General features: G+C 41.4%; 1 long non-coding RNA gene across 1 annotated transcript in view; it reads right to left on the reverse strand.

Moving 5' to 3' along the window:
* Positions 1 to 263: 263 nt before the first annotated feature.
* The window catches only part of LOC142142839 (uncharacterized), a 49054-nt gene continuing 31228 nt past the window's right edge, over positions 264 to 18089 (reverse strand). The window contains exons 2-3 of the long non-coding RNA XR_012689352.1: positions 1184 to 1269; positions 264 to 486 (exon numbers count right to left, since the gene is read on the reverse strand). This is a non-coding gene — a long non-coding RNA (uncharacterized LOC142142839). The remainder of the gene's footprint in view (positions 487 to 1183; positions 1270 to 18089) is intronic.

The raw sequence follows: 18089 nt of genomic DNA on the forward strand, positions 1-18089 counted from the left end.
ATACACCCTTTGTTGAGAAACCGAAAATCATAGGTCTGTGAGTCCTAGAAGTAAAGTGGAGTCCGCTCACGAGCACCCATGCTGTTATGTCTGTATGTATCATTGCAATAATGATTCTCCAATGCGATTACTGTGATTCCAAAGCACAAAGGTTTATTTGCAAAATATTACAACCCAAAGCTTGGCATGCACACACTTGCGCTGTTAGCACTAGCATAAGCTTCTATCAGAACGCTCTGATTTCCGAGGCCAGAGGTGAACAATTTATACAATGTACAGTTGTAAAAAACAGTGATATCACAAAATGACACAGTTACAGTACTAAGATCGACATTCATAGGTCAATGGGTCATGACCTCCCAAGATCTTTACATGCCATTGGTTGATTCCTCTGGTCATTGTTCCTTGAGGTGGTCAGATTTCCTTCTTCTGGCTCCCGCCTCTAGACCTGTGTAAACTGGTTCTTTTATGACATCTCTGGACTTGCTATTTGGTGTATAAAAAGTGATATTATTTATTACTAGCGCTACATAAATAATACTGGAAACATTCTCATGCAATTGCAAACAGAATGATGCCAATCCTGATGTAATTTAAATATTGAAAACATTAATTAGCCTCTTCATCACTTTATTGTTTTATATTGAAAGTTAGAAAATATGTGAAACATATTAAAATTCTGCTACGGTAATAATTACGTTATGTATTAAACGCATCACAACTGTTTGTAGTGTACAAAAATGATTTATTACCACCTTTGTCCAAATATTAATCTTCCAAATATCCAAAATATAAGCAGCTGTCAGGGGTTACAGAGATCAATGTAGAAAAGGAAAGTCAGGTCAGCAGAAATCAGAACACATGAAGTTCCAGCAGCACTAGCTATTGTGTAAGATTACAGAATACTGAATGTGAGCAGGGTGGCTCCTTAAATAATGCAATAATTATGGAGAGCCAGGGAGAACTGGAATGGGGTGAAGTACAAGAATACTGACTGGGGATGCTCATGGTCTTTGTAAGCTATTTTATCTTCTTGCAGGATTTGCACCCACAAAGAATATTCATAGAAGGCACAGAGCCTGACACAGTACAGCTGAACTGCCTTAATTACTTGGAAAAAAAATGCAAAACAGCTAAACATAGTAATATTTTTTTATTATATTATAGTGATATGTTTTTTTACCTAGCGGTAACATCTGCTTTGCTTTACAGGAATGTGCACTGAAAGAAAAAATCCTTCTCGATAGACTTTAGAATGCAATGGAGAGGCTGGGAATGAAAAATGCAAGTGGTTAATCTGCTGTGTTTATGACATAGAAAATTACAAAGGAACCTATATAAGAGCATGCATAGGAATGATAGATTTCTTCCATGTGACATGACTATAACACCCATTTCTGGATCTGAATCAGGAAGATTTACCACAGAAATTTCCATTACATTTGCTAAATGGATTAACCCATTTTGGAATAAGTATAATTATAATATTTGGGGCTAGATTTACTAAACTGCGGGTTTGAAAAAGTGGAGATGTTGCCTACAGCAACCAATCAGATTCTAGTTATCATTTATTTAGTACATTCTACAAAATGACAGCTAGAATCTGATTGGGTTGCTATAGGCAACATCTCCACTTTTTCAAACCCACAGTTTAGTAAATATACCCCTTAGTGTGTTGTTAAATTTATACTTTGCACATAACACACCATCTCCGTTTTCCTGCTGATTCGTATATTTTAAAGATTAATATGTAGGGTCATTTAGTATTTTAATAATTTATTAATTTTGTATTTTTTAATAAAATGCTCATTAATTAAGACAATTCTATGATCATTTAAACTGTGCCATATAGGGACGTTTTTTACCAGACAGGAGTACGTATTATCTTTATATAGCACCGTCTTCTGTTGTTTTTATTGTGGTTTTTTTGTTGCTAGAGGTGGCTATATCCCTCATTTGGCAGCTGATTCTTTTTATATATAGTTTGAATATATCTGCCATAGTGGGTGAGATTATACATCTTTATTAAAGTAAGTAAAGCATTTTTACACATTTTATGTATTTTCTCTTCACTAGGAGGTGAGACTTTACACCTTACACAAGTTAAATAATTAGAACCTGAATCTCAGTTTTACCTTTTTTGTTAGCTACTTCAAAATAATATGTACTATGAGGTCTAATTGTTATTTGTTGATTTAAAGGACTTTAGTTTTTATCTATACATTTGGCAACAACAAGTGGATGCTAACATCAATTATACACTTAGGGCTTGAGTCATTAATGAAATTAAGGCAAATAAAAGAGTAACTGTTCTCCTGGACAAACCATGTTACAATGCAAGGGTTGCAAATTATTTTATTATTTTGCACATAAGTTAAATACTGGCTGTTTGGTCAACTAGCACAAATACGTGATAGCTTTATTTTTACAATGAAATTTAAAGTTGATCTAGCACATGCCAACTATAAATCTCTCCCTATATTTTAAATGCATATCCCCCTCCAATACAACATGGTTTTGCTCAGTGGCAAAGTTACTCCTTTTCTATGTTTTTCTCTCCTTAATTACTCAGGCCATTAATCAGCACAAGGGAAAATGGCATATGTTAGGAATCATCTGTGTGAAAATGTAATCTGTTATACACTAAAATTATTGTTGAGGATGTGACAAGATTATATTTTGCAACTGGTAACATTAAGATATGAGTGGTTATGTATAACTTTTCTGTGTCAGACAGTGTAACCAACAAAAGGGAAAAATATACAAATCTTCTCCTGCATCACAGTGTCTCTAATCCGCTGCTACTCCCTGTGATTATTAAAAACACTGGGATGAAAGGCCATGCTTCCTGAGTAAACACAGTTTTTGCACCTGGCATGACAGTTGTCTTTGCTGCCAGAACCTCTTCCTCTACTAAGCGGAAAATAAAGTTATTCCACAGGGTGGTGAAAAATAGTCCCCAGAAACGTTTGACCTAAGCTCTAAATTACATTGTGCCATTGATATGAAGACACTGTTATATTTACTGTACCATTCAGATGCTTTTTTTAAAAAAAAAAGATTTTGAGCTATGGTAGGAAAATGTAAGCAGAGCGACTGAGGGAGATTAAGGAAGACTTCCCGGTTGTCCGTTCTGGATAATAATCATAAAATAGATTGAAATTTAAAAATATGCTGTAGTTGAGGGAACCAATAATGACCAATAAGCACAAATAGATATTCACCAGCAACTTTCATTTGCAGCATCACAGCAGTATGCATACAGTCATGGTCAAATTTTTTGAGAATGACACAAATATTATTTTTCACAAAGTCTGCTGCCTCAGTTTTTATGATGACAATTTGCATATACTCTAGAATGTCATGAAGAGTGATCAGATGAATTGCAATTAATTCCAAAGTCCATCTATGCCATGACAATGAACTTTATCCCAAAAACATCATTTCCACTACATTTCAGCCCTGTCGCAAAAGGACCAGCTGAGATAAGGTCAGTGATTCTCTCGTTAAGACAGGTGAGAGTGTTGACGAGGACAAGGCTGGAGATCACTCTGTCATGCTGATTGAGTTAGAATAACAGACTGGTAGCTTTAAAAGGAGGGTGGTGTTTTAAATCATTGTTATTCCTCTATTAACAGTGGTTATCTGCATTAAAACATGTGCAGTCATCATTGCTTTGCACAAAAAGGCCTTCACAGGCAAGGATATTGCTGCTAGTAAGATTGCACCTAAATCAACCATCGAATCATCAAGAACTTCAAGGAGAGAGGTTCAAAAGATGAAAAGAAGGCTTCAGGATGCTCAAGAATGTCCAGCAAGTGACAGGACTGTCTCCTAAAGTTGATTCAGCTGTGGGATCGGGGCACCACCAGTGCAGAGCTTGCTCAGGAATGGCAGCAGGCAGGTCTGAGTGCATCTGCATGCACAGTGAGGCGAAGACTTTTGGAGGATGGCCTGGTGTCCAGAAGGCCAGCAAAGAAGCCACTTCTCCCCAGCAAAAACATCAGGGACAGACTAATATTCTGCAAAAGGTACATGGATTGGACTGCTGAGGACTGGGGTAAAATCACTTTCTCTGATGAATCCCTTTCAGATTGTTTGGGGCATCTGGTAAAACGCTTGTCCGGAGAAGGTAAGGTGAGCGCTACCATCAGTCCTGTGTAATGCCAACAGTAAAGCATCCTGAGATCATTCATGTGTGGGGTTGTTTCTCAGTCAAGGGAGTGGGCTCACTCACAATTTTGCCTAAGAACACAGCCATGAATTAAGAAGGTACCAAAACATCCTCCAAGTGCAACTTCTCACAACCATCCAAGAACAGTTTGGTGACGAATAATGCCTTTCAAAGCATGATGAAGCACCTTGCCATAAGGCAAAAGTGATAACTAAGTGGCTTGGGGATCAAAACATTGAAACTTTGGGTCCATGGCCAGGAAACTCTGCAGACCTTAATACTATTGAGAAGTTGTTTTCAATCCTCAAGAGGTCGTGGACAAACAAAAACCCACAAATTCTGACAATCTTCAAGCATTGATTAGGCAAGAATAAGCGGCCATCAGTCACTATGTTACCCAGAAGTTGATTGACAGCATGCCAGGGTGAATTGCAGAGGTCTTCAAAAAGAAGGATCAACATTTCAAATATTGACTCTTTGCATAAATTTAATGTAATTGTCAATAAAAGCCTTTGACACTTATAAAATGCTTGTAATTTTACTTCAGTATACCATAGCAACTTCTGACAAAAATCTTTTGGACATGACTGTAGATACGTAGTTGTTTAAGCAGCAAAAGGATATACATCTATCATGTTTAGAAAGAAGCCCTGGTAGCCATTAACTGCTTGGCATGCTTTCACTTGTATACCTAGAAATACAAGTTCCAGCATGTGCTGGCAGCCAGTGCCTGCTGTGAACAGTAATGCCACATATTAATGTGACATTAAAAAAGCACACCTATTCTAAAGTATTTTATTGTAAAAAAAGACTCACCCATGCCCACCTTTGCATCTTTATTCCATGCCAAAATCCATAAGAATCACCATCTTCTGGTCTTTTATAGACAGGGATCTCAATGTTTCTTTCTATCATTATCTTCATTATGTTCTGTCTTTCTATCTATGGCCAAGACTATTTATAGACCACATCTATTCTCTTCATCTCCTTTTTGTTTGAAACACTTTTTAATTTTATATATATATATATATATATATATATATATATATATATATACATATATATACACAGAGTGAGAGAGATAGATAGATAGATAGATATAGATTCTCCGCTGCACGTCTGATGTCTGCAACTGTGTACCTATCCCGGCTTCTTCCAGACGATTCAGCGATACCTCCTGAACCTCCTGCAGATACTATTCCTGTTTGTATTACCGATCTTCTATCTGTCTCCCATGTTAGTAGGCTTAAACAGCGGGCGCAACCTGCAGTTTCTCAGCAGCCAAGCCTTTCCTGCCTTGTAGCAGTTCACGGTGAAGACCTGAGAGGCTGTTAGAACCTGTGCCCTTCTAAGCCGGTATAAATACTGACTGACGGACTTCCTTGAGCATAACAATGACCAGCAAAGGATACTGGGATAGGCGGGCATATATAAGACACAGTCAGGTGTGGATGATTAACAAGCTGTGCTAGTTAACCCCTGGTAGTGGTAAAGGCAGAAGAGCAGCACTTCTGGAGGACCACAGGTACTGCAGGGTAATATAAACACTAGAGACACAATGCAGATCATAACATTATTCCCATCCTACAGGAGTCGATTCCAGACGCTCCATAAAAAGTTTCTTTCAGGCTTTTCTCTTCTTCTGCTTTCTCTTCTTCTGTGATTTTTTAAGAGACATAATTGAGCCCTTCTCCAATGGAGTGCAGACAAAGCACAATTCTTCGAAAGCACAAGAAGAATTGTCAAGTTCATCCACTAAGTCTTTAGAAGTATCAAATTAAGCCTCAGAGTTTGAGTACCAAACTAGAGTCGGAACAGGACCTTTTATTTTATGACAAGATGGTGATACGCCCATGAAGCCGGCAACCAATGTTTGTATCTGTTGTGATTGATGCTGGCAGGGAATGGGTTTTTCCTTGTTTTTCTCTTTGTTTTTAGAAGATTATAGATTGAGCAATGAAAACATTGTGCATACATGATTTGTGAACAAACTCAGGAACGGATACAGTGGTTGGAATGGAAACATGAGAACTCTGACCAGGAGATTTGACTGAAGATGAAGTGTATTTCTAATAAACGGCATTGATAAAGTCCATGGTATTATGAATAATGGGGTAATCAGAATTAAGTATTGAGAAGGCTGTGGCTCCCCTTTGGAACACATGATTATTGATCCCACTTGATTAAATTGGTCAGCATTGTAATTCGGAAATTCTTGAAACAGTTTCATACAAAATTAAAGAACTGTAGTCAATTGTTTGAGGACTCTGTCAAAAAAGACTGGAGGATGATTTGACGATTCAGAAGAGGCAGAGCAGGAGTCCCCAGCTGGGACAGCAAGCTGCGCTCACCTGACGGAAAGCCCGGACTGAGCATACCACTCAGACTGAACAGCACTGTGAGAAGCCTCAGACCAGAACAAGGCCAGAAGGAAACTCGGGCTGAATCGAACTGTGTGGCAACTCGGGTTGAACCATACTGTGTGGCAATTCGGGCTGAACAGAACTGTGTGGCAACTCAGGCTAAACAGTCAGTAATGTTTCTGGAGCGTACTGGAGGGATAGAGCTCTCTCTAGAGAAGACTGGAGGGACAAGACCCTCTCTGGAGCGGACTGGAAGAATAGGACCCTCTCTGGAGTGGACTGTAAGGGCAGCACCCCCTCTGGAATGGGCTGTAAGGGCAGTGCCCCATCTGGAATGGGCTATAAGGGCAGCACCGCCTCTGAAGCAGGCTGTAAGGACAGAGCAGGAGTCAGCGACTGGGACGACACAGCAGGAGTCACCGTCTGGGATGGCAATCTGGGCACATCAGACAGAAAGCCCGGACTGGGCACACCACTCAGATCGGACAGCACTGTGAGAAGTCTCAGACCGAACAGCACTGTCAGAAGTCTCAGACTGGACAGCACTGTAAGAAGCCTCGGACCAGACAAGATAATTCGGGCTGAACCGAACTGTGTCGCAACTCGGGCTGAGGCGAACTGTGTGACAACTCAGGCTGAACCAAATTTTGTGGCAACTCAGGCTGAACCATCAGTAATGTTTCTGGAGTGGACTTGAGGGACAGTGCCCTCTCAGGAGTGGACTTGAGGGACAGGGCCCTCTCTGGAGCGGACTGGAGGGACAGTGCCTTATCTGGATGGACTGTAAGGGCAGCGTCCCCTCTGGAGAGGGCTGTAGGGGCAGTGCCCCCTCTGAAGCAAGCAAAGTCTCTGGAGTGGAGGCAGAAGCTTGCAGCATGAAACTGGAGGCAGGTGCTGGCAGCATGGAACTGGGGGCAGAGGCTGACAACGTGAAACTGGAGGCAGGAGCTGACACCTTGCGACTGGAAGCAGATACTAGCATCTCAGAACTGGAGGCAGAGAATGGCACCTCAGAAGTGGCAGAGAATGACACCTCAGAACTGGAGGCAGAGGATTGCACCTGGGAGAAGGAAGCAGAGGATGGTAGCTCAGAGCTGAAAGCAGAGGATGGCAGCTCAAAACAGGAGGCAGGAGCTGGCACCACAGGACAGGCAGCAACTGAACCTGGCCCCACAGGACAGGCAGCAACTGGAGCTGGCACCACAGGACAAGCAGCAACTGAAGCTGGCAGATTGGGCCCCATGAGCAGAACAGGTTAAAATTTAGAAACAGGAAGTGAAGCGCAAGCAAATCCGAAATGATTAGTAGAGTAAACAGAAGTCGGTTATGTACGCTTTTGTGGTCTGCAGAATGGACAGTCTTGTCAATAATGTACATCCCTTGCACAGTAAAGACGTAATTTGTTAGTCCTTCTCCGTCGTCGCTCCTCTTCGGTCGGATGGAGGCGTGTACCACTTACTAACCTGGAGTTTGTTACACAGTAGTTATTAGTTAAATGCAAATTTGTAATAGCACTATTAAGAGGTGCTGTTTGCATGGATTCAGCAGTAGACAAAGTTGGTTGAGGCAATTCAACAGTATTGGAATTGGGAGAAACAGAATATGATAGTTTCTCTGAGGGTTCAAAAGTAAAGCAGAAAATTGAGTCAGCTGACAGAGTTACAAAATTATGTCTGTTTGTAGACACTGTAGCAGAGACAGTTCAGTCATTTGTAAGCCAGACATGTTTGCAGGAGAAAAAAAATGTAAACAATTGCAATGAGAGTCCCAGGAGAAAATCTGAAGCAGGATTTTTCACATGACTCCAAGTCTTTTTTTTAGCATTGCAATTATAGACACGGAGCCAGGCATATGATGAAAAAAATTGAGCTGTTTATTACAGAGAAAACAACAATCCATGATGCAATGAACACAGATTGGGTCTGAACATAATCAGGTTTTCAGTAATAGCAGGAGTAATGCATTGTCAGGTTACCTCAAGGAGAGATACAGGTAATTGATTAATGCTGTACAAGGAAACAGGAACTGGCTAAGCATGGATATCCACAGAAAAAGAGAAAGCAGGCAGTGATCCAGAGTACAAACATAAACAGACGAAGAAACATCAATGACCAGCAAAGGATACTGGGATAGGCGGGCATATGTAAGACACAGTCAGGTGTGGATGATTAACTAGCTGTGCTAGTTAACCCCTGGTAGTGGGAAAGTCAGAATTGGTCAACACTCTGTTCTTCCCCTCGCATTAACAGTAACCAGCCTAGGCTATGAGCACTGGTGCTAAGTTCCTTTATAGGGGGGTCTACGCAATTTATTTATCTATTTAATTATTTTTAAAATGCATTAAAGTGCCAGTCATCATTATCAAGTTAATTTAACATGCAGTAGACCGATGATAGCTAATTGGTCTTTGGTTGCTATAGGTTACTACACATTTGCACTGTTAGTAAAGTAGGCTCACTGACTATAATCAATGAATCGGTAACCTAGTTAGCAACAGTGTGTTCTGTATATGTTTATTGTTACTTTCTTTTTATGTTTGCATATCAAAGATTACACAAAAGAGAAGCAAAGCTAAGCATTTCTATTTTATTATTGCACACTTTTCTTTGCTTTCAGTTATAAAGAACAGCAGTGGCAACCTTTACTTTGGTAAAGGTAATCATTACAGTTTCCTCTCAGCTAGGGCTAATATAGCAAAAACATATTTACGCCATTATAAAAAAAATACATTCTTCTTTTTCACATATATAAATAAATACGTCATACAAACAGTTTTAAGATAAGTGCTTTAGTTTTAACAGTTTAGTCCCATGGTTATTCTGAAATGTGATATGGGAGTTAATCTTGATGATAAAACTAAATTTAAAAAAACACAGCACAGTGGTTAAGAGTCAAATTTTTCATAGGATTTACTTTCTGAAATATCTTCTAAAAAGATTGCTATCAAATAGCTCAATCCCTTCTTGACCGGAGATTGTTTCCACTATAATTACCTGAACATTTTTTATACCTTCATTTTGTGTTTGCTTCATGCCGGGAATAATTTTTAAGTAATTACTAAGTAATCAAGTTATATGTATATATAGTACTGTAGAGGTATATTATTATAGGTATATAATATGTTATCATATATAATATGATATATAATATGTTATATTATATATATATATATATATATATATATATATATATAATATGTTATATACGTATATAATATGCTGCTCTATACCATGCCGCCCTGCTCCTTTCCTATACCTATCCTCTCCCCCAGCCCCCTTCTCCGGCGCAACTCTCACTGCCCCACCTCTCACCCTCCCCCTCGCTCCATAAACCCTAACAATCTCATCCGCATCTCCCCAGTTCCCTCCCTCCCTTTCTCATGTGCCCTCTGGAACTTCAGATCCATCCGTAACAAACTATCCTCCATCCATGACCTCTTCATCTCCAACTCTCTAATTCTTCTTGCCATCACTGAAACCTGGCTTACTTCGTCTGACACTGCGTCTCCTGCCGCCCTATCCTATGGGGGCCTCTCCTTCACCCACTCCACCAGACCGGATGAGCGTCCAGGAGGTGGAGTGGGCCTCCTCCTGTCTCCTAACTGCACTTTTCGGGTCATTCCTACTTTACCTTCCCTCTCCTTCTCCTCCTTTGAAGTTCACTCCATCCGACTCTTCTCCCCTATCCACCTTCGTGTCTCTGTCATTTACCATCCCCCAGGCCCCACCTCCCTTTTCCTCGACAACTTTGCTTCCTGGCTCCCCCACTACCTTTCCTCTGACCTCCCCTCCATCATACTTGGCGACTTTAATATCCCCATTGACAACTGTTCCGACCCCGCCACCATCAAACTTCTTGCGCTTTCCTCCTCTCTAGGCCTCACTCAGTGGACCTCCTCACCCACCCACTGTCTCGGTCACTCCCTCGACCTCGTCTTCTCCCATCTCTGTGATCTTTCTGACTTCTCCAACTCTCCCTTCCCACTCTCTGACCACCATCTCCTCTCCTTCACGCTGTCCTCCTCCCCTGCTCCCGCCCCACCTAAAGCCACCCTCACTAGGCGCAACCTTGATGCTATCAACCCTACCTCCATCTCCTCCTCGCTTGAATCTCTCCTATCACCCCTTCCCTCCCGGGCCTGTCCTGACCAGCCGTCCTCTCTCTACAACCTCTCCCTCACTACTGCCCTTGATGCTGTCGCCCCGGCCTCCTCTATCCGCCAACGCCGCCTGATTCCCCAACCATGGCACTCCAAACTCACCCGCTTCCTCCAAATGTGCTCTCGCACTGCTGAACGCCTCTGGAGGAAATCTCATTCCCTGGCTGACTTCCTCCACTTTAAATTCATCCTCTCCTCTTTCTACTCTGCCCTCTGCCTCGCTAAACAATCCTTCTTTAAGTCCCTCATTTCTTCTCAGTCCTCCAATCCCCGCCGCCTCTTTGCCACCTTCAACTCGCTACTCTCTCCCCCCCTCTGTCCCGCCTTCCCTCTCCGCTTCTGACTTCGCCACCTTTTTCTCTTCCAAAATTGAGGCCATCAGACTGAACATCTCCTCTTCCCCTTCTCCAGCCACCCTCATTGCTTCTCCTCCCTCCAACAAGCAACTTTGGTGCTCCTTTTGCCCCACAACAGGCGAAGAAGTCCGCTCTCTTATTCGTTCCTCCCCACCCTCTACCTGTCCTCTCGACCCCATCCCCTCTCACCTCCTTCGCTCTCTCTCCCCCACTGCCTGTTCTTATCTCGCACACCTATTCAACTTATCACTCTCCTCTGGTGTAGTCCCCTCCTCTTTTAAACACGCTCTTATCTCTCCTATCCTCAAAAAACCCAATCTGGACCCCTCCTCTCTTGCTAATTATCGCCCAATCTCACTACTACCCTATGCCTCCAAATTACTTGAGCGGATTGTCTGCAGCCGCCTCGCCAAACACCTCTCTGACCATTCCCTCCTTGACCCTCTGCAATCTGGCTACCGTCCCCAACACTCCACCGAAACTGCCCTGGCCAAGGTTACTAATGACCTCCTATTGGCTAAGTCCAAGGGTCACTTCTCCCTACTCATCCTCCTCGACCTCTCCGCAGCCTTCGACACCGTGGACCACCCCCTCCTGCTGCAAACTCTTCTCTCTCTCGGTCTCTCTGGTTCTGTCCATGCCTGGTTCACCTCATAACTCGCCAACCGCTCCTTCTCTGTATCCACGTCTGGTTCTTCCTCCTCCCCCTACCCTCTCCCTGTAGGAGTCCCGCAAGGCTCTGTTCTCGGCCCGTTACCCTTCTCACTCTATACCTTCTCCCTTGGTGCTTTCATCTCCTCCTTCGGTCTTCAGTATCACCTTTTTGCTGATGACATTCAGCTCTACATCTCTTCTCCTGATCTTTCTTCCACCCTCCTCTCTCGTGTATCTGACTGTCTCTCCGCCATCTCCTCCTGGATGTCTGCTCGCTTTCTTAAAATTAATATCTCTAAAACGGAACTTATTGTCTTTCCTCCACCCAGACTCCCATCCCACCATGACCTCTCTATTGTCATCAATAATACCACCATCTCCTCTGTCACCCAACTCTGCTGCCTGGGTGTCAGCCTCGACTCCTCTCTCTCTTTTGCTCCCCACATCCATTCCCTTGCCCAAACCTGTCGCTTCCAACTACGCAACATCTCCCGCATCCGTCCCTTTCTCTCACAGGACGCCGCCAAAACTATCATCCACGCACTCATCATCTCCCGCCTCGATTATTGTAACCTCCTCCTCACTGGCCTCCCCCACTCCCGTCTCTCCCCCCTCCGCTCTATACTCAATGCGGCCGCTAGACTCACCTTCCTCTCATGCCGCTCCTCCTCGGCCTCCCCACTCTGCTTCTCCTTACACTGGCTTCCCTTCCCCTATAGAATCCTCTTCAAGCTCCTCACCACCACTTACAAGGCTCTCTTCCACTCTACCACCACCTACATCTCTAACCTCCTCTCCATTCACACTCCTGCCCACTCCCTGCGCACAGCCAATGATCGCCGCCTCTCCTCCACTCTCATCACCTCTTCCCACTCCAGAATCCAGGACTTTTCCCAGGCAGCCCCCCTTCACTGGAATGACCTCCCTCGTTCCATCCATCTCTCTCCTACTATGTGCTCCTTCAAACGTGCACTGAAAACTCACCTCTTCCGTAAAGCCTACCAACCATCCACTTAACCACCTCTCCTCCTCCACTCACTCTCCCGTCTCTCTTCTGGCTCCCCTTATGCCTGTTCTGTCTAACCTCCCTTAGGATGTAAGCTCACATGAGCAGGGCCGTCTTCCCTCCTGTCTCCTCATCTGTTCTTCTACTCCATGCTTATTGTATTAGCCTGTGTGGAGCTTCTGAAGTATTGGTATTTTTGTTTATTGTTCTGTACTGTTTCACCCTGTATAGTCCACTGTTTGTACTGTGTACGGCGCTATGGATACCTTGTGGCGCCTAACAAATAAAAGATAATAATAATAATAATGTTATTGTGTAGATGTATAGACAGTTAGGGGCCTATTTATTAAACTGTATTTCAGCTCAGGCTTGCGTACATTACTCTATTTCAGGTCTGCTCTATGGAGAGAGCATTGCGGTAAAGGGATCTTCGGATCCCTCATCACATCACATCTTACCGCTGTCCCCTCTGGTCAAAATCGCAAAGGTGCGAGAGTGACCATAAAAAGATAGGAAATTGGTCTTCGCAGGAACAGCAGTTTTTTTTGTGACTGGACACAATCTTTCAATCCTTATCTTTGCAATAAGGATTGATAGGGATTGTGTTAAAAATGAGGTAATTCTTAAATATGCCCCTTAGCACAGTCCCAGAAATTTTCACTAAATTTCATTGCCCAGTTCAAATACAAATATGGAGATACAAGGAGTGATTCATTAAGGAACGCAAAGTGAACACAATTTGTATTTTTCTCTTTAAACGGACAGAATATGCAAACATATACATCCAAGCAAAGCAAAAAATGGATCTCAAGAAGTGTTGAGAATGCAGATTGGAAAACCAAAACGACATTGTTATAGAGCACAAAACAAGTTTGGATTAATATACTGTATGTTTGATATTACCCAGAAGATCACCATACTATGTTACATTGTGAAATAATAAACTACTTGCCATTTAATTAAGTTAGCAGAAATTGTTCATTACAGTGCATTTATGGATAATGAAATGCAATATATCCTAAAGTTTATTCTAATCATGGTTGCCTAAAATAAATCAAAATACAGTACACTTTTGCAGAACAATTTCAGAAGTGACTGACACTGTAATTATGGTGGATTAAGTAAATCTCATTCACACGGCTTGCATTTGAAAGGTATTTCATCGATTGTGAAGTGCATTGAAAAGAGAACCAATGAAACGTAATGTTATTTTCTTGCTAGTATAAAGGCCATATGTAGAGTCGGACGCAATTTCAGTCTAAAATGTCGACATAATTTCATCTGACACATTCTACATATAATGCTGAATTGGGTGCATCTCAGCTGGTCATAATCATTATCAATTCGTATCTTACATCAGGGGTACAGCACCTGCTACAGATACATTTCCTGATAGGAGTCTCTGTGCCTGCGTCTAGGTCTACATCTGTTGCATTTACTTGAACATGCCCTTACTGTAGTTGGCCTACACTTGCATGCCCCTTAGTTTCCCCCGATCCACCTCTATAAGTGTAAGGAGTCGTATACTCAAGATGTTCTACCTACAGGTGCAAGTGTAAGTCTCTTTTGTGGGCATGGGCTGTAGTGAAATTCATATTTTACATTACACAATTGGATTTGCATCCAACTTTACATGAGGCCCTGTATGTGCAAGTTACCATGATCCTTATTAACACACCCTTATCCTGCTATAGAACAGAATGTATTGTGAAGAGTCATGCAATCCTTTCCTTCCAGAGCCATTTGGGAGAGAGAGATGTGCACCAATGGGGGTATGAAGGGTGTGATGACCACTCTTCATCCTTTCATTGAGTCTCATCTGAGAGTTTCATTTAATGTTATGTGATTTTTAACTCTATGTAGTAAAACACAAATATAATGCAAGACTATCCCCTCTGTGTCCATCTACTTTCCGTCAGTGATTGTGTAATGTCAGCTTTACCTAGGATTACAAGAGGTTTCCCAAATGTCACTGTTTTCCAAAGACAGTCCCCCTTTTTCCCACTTGAATGTTTAACTCGATAAGCTTGTTTGACATAATGCATTCCCTTTGAGGCACCCAAATTAACAGTCTAAGTTCGACTGTGTTGCTGTAACTGTTTTGCTTCATTTGGAACCTGACAAGAAATATGGGATGGACTCTATGGGCTGAGAAACCTTTCAATCTCTTGGGTGCCATGGCTTTTGCTTTCAAAATCATGGGAGCCCTAGAGCACAAAGAGGTCTTTAACCTAGCAATGTAGGTGGGCAAGTGTTACTTTGCCAAGACACCATGACAATAGGGGGAAGCATATGAGGCTGTGGGTACTGATTTCAGGCAGCTAATACTTTACATAGGTAAGAACTTGAATTTGAACAAGGTACAAATAGAGCTGAAGAGAAACTAATCAAAGAATGGCAAAGGATGACTCGGACACTATTGGGTAAATGTATCAAGCTGAGAGTTTTCCAGCGGGTTTGAAAAACCAATCAGATTCTAGCTATCATTTATTTAGTGCATTCTACAAAATGATAGCTAGAATCTGATTGGTTGCTATAGGCAACATCTCCACTTTTCAAACCCGCCGGAAAACTCTCAGCTTGATACATTTACCCCTATGTGTGCTACATGAAAAAACAGACAGTATTTAACTTATGTGCAAAACAGAATACTAATTTTCACCCCTTGCATTGTAACATGGTTTTGTCCAGGAGACTTAAATAAGAAACTTCTTCATTTAAGTTCCTTAATGAATCAGGCCCAATGTCTTTATCTGAGCAATTTTTGAAAAAACAGTTTAGCATATGCAGCTGACTGATATTTAGCTGTCTTGGTGATACTATCCTACGGGGTAAGAGTTAACTTACCACTTTGCCGGATCAGTGTCTACAGTGTTACCAGCACATTCATGCACAGTGGAAGTGAAAGCCCAGAGTTAGGCTTTCAGTTCCACTAAAGTGGGAAAAAAAATAACTAATGTTGAAGAAAAGGATCAAATTTATTTTAGACAAATAAATGTATTATTAAAATGTGTAAACCATTACTGAATTGTAGAAAAACTGCTTTATTCAAAAAATAAGGTATTTTTTATAAATTTAGTTCTGCTTTCGCCATCTACGTGCAAAGTTAAATAGATTTGCCATGAAAAGGGTAAACCTGGCAGTGTTATTGGAGGTGATAGCTATGAGTAGTTGGCAAAGCGAAAATAAGCACTATCGTCGGCAAAAGTTCTGCTTTTTCCGGCGATAGTGCTTTTTGGCCTTTCTTAAAAATGCCACTTAGCCCCTTAACAAAACCATTCCAACCATATAGACTTAAAGTAGAAACTATTAATTAATTTGCCTAACAAGGCATGTGGATATTACTGTGCATGCATCATGGAACAACATGCAAGATTTTTCTCCCCCACTGCTCTGTAATGACTTTTAAATACAGCGACCTCAGGAACAGTGAACTTTCCATATTTATGTGGCCTGGGTCACTAGCTAAAGTATCTAGTATTGGGAGCTAATTGATTTTTAATGTATTCATATTGTGCATATATATATAATTTGTTTTAAAAAAATTTAGCTAGTTCAGTGTGTGTGCCTGGCTAATTGTGTTCACAGTTTGTGAATTAGCACTGAATTATTACCCATTGTTGATGATTAGGAATGACTTGGCAAATCTAACAATGCTGTCAGATATACTGTCCAAGCAGGCAAAGCATATCCCTGTGTTTAAAAGGACTTACATGATTCCTCTCTCAGCACATTTGTAACACAAAAGGCTTTTCATGTTCACTACAGCTAGATTTTTCGTTGGCAGTTAGTACCGAGTTAGACTTCACCAAATCAATGCATTTTAGCAGATGATTAAAGGAGCCCAGCTGTAGTTTACTATAAATATGTGATGTTCTGTGGCAAACTCAAAGCAAATTCTAGGAAAATTTATTATATCATATTTACTTATTGGAATGGCTGTAAATGTATTTTGTGGACACATCATTTCGTTGTATTGAAAAAGTCCAGGCAGAAATGTACACCCATATTCATACTTGTTATAAAATTTTAAGTTTTGTATATGCCTTAGTGCTTAGATAGTGTGGAGATTGCGGGCCAAGATGGCAAAAGATTTTACCAGCATATGGAAAGAGTTGGCAGTAGCATATGGAAGATCAAGGGTGTTGTTTGCTAACTGTGAATTTTTATTATTATTATATTATTACATATTACATTGCACTGTATATGGAAGGTATCATGACACAAATAACTAACATACAATAACATGAAACAGAACGTAAAGATGGCCCTGTCCAAAGGAACTTACAATCTAAGAGGTGTGGGGAACAACTGATACATAATATAGTGGAATAAAATTGGGGCTGGCGGAGAAAGTGTGTGTGGCTACTGAGGAGGTTTAGAAGGCTTACAAGGCAGAACGGTGGTGGTAATATAAGAAAACACTTTGAGTTGTGCAACCTTAACAGACAAATCAGTTGATGTTCTGAGAAACAGCTGCCGCCTTGCTAGTATCAGTGAAAATGGAATTTGGTTGTCCCCCCACAACATCGCAAGCTGGGAACTGAAGAATACAGATAAAGAAGTTCAACTCATGACTGTTCATGTAAAAAAGAAAACTACTGATATCCAAATAAGGACTGGGGGCGTTGTTGAATATGTTATGCTGTAGCTAGCAGCAACGTATGTTGTATCCTTAAAAGGCTTGGGAGGAATAATATTTGTAGTGACGCAATAAGCTCGATAAAAAGGTGATTCAAATAAATGACCTCAGCTCAGAATCTTAAAAGGATATACGCGTGTATGTCTTGATTACTGGTCTCCCAGTTAACTGGTTTATAATAAATCACAGACAAGCTGAAGGACATTGATAATTAAAAGAACCTTAATACTACTGTAAGACAGAAGCATTATCAGCTACTAATGTTAAAACTGGCATTGGCGACTGGAATTTCTGTGCAGCTGCCAGTGGTGTGGTAAGATTGGAATGGGGAGAGACAGTGGAAACTGGAGACATGAAAGATGAACCAGTCACTGTAGAAATGTCAGGACAGTCGGATGCTGGCAACCATGACTGTCCTTTACCATTTCTCTCAACTGAAGCATCTCTTTCTTCTGACTCTGAGGGGCCAATTCAATTGATGGTATAACACAGCATTAAATGATTGTAATGCTATTTTGTGTCATTTTGGAGCGCAATGATGTTTCCCGCAATTCAATTGCAAGTCTAGCATAACGGTTTTCTTTCCTGAAAGTAGCATATCACTGCGGGTTTGAGCCTCATGTTAAGGTATAGGTTAAAGCTAAAGGGGGCTATTCAATTGTAATTTAACTCGGCGGTGTAAACTGTCAAATAGGCAGTTTTATCTCGAACCTCTCTTAACCTAATGTATTAAAA

The sequence above is a fragment of the Mixophyes fleayi genome, chromosome 3 (assembly GCF_038048845.1).
Source record: "Mixophyes fleayi isolate aMixFle1 chromosome 3, aMixFle1.hap1, whole genome shotgun sequence".
NCBI lineage: Eukaryota > Metazoa > Chordata > Amphibia > Anura > Limnodynastidae > Mixophyes > Mixophyes fleayi.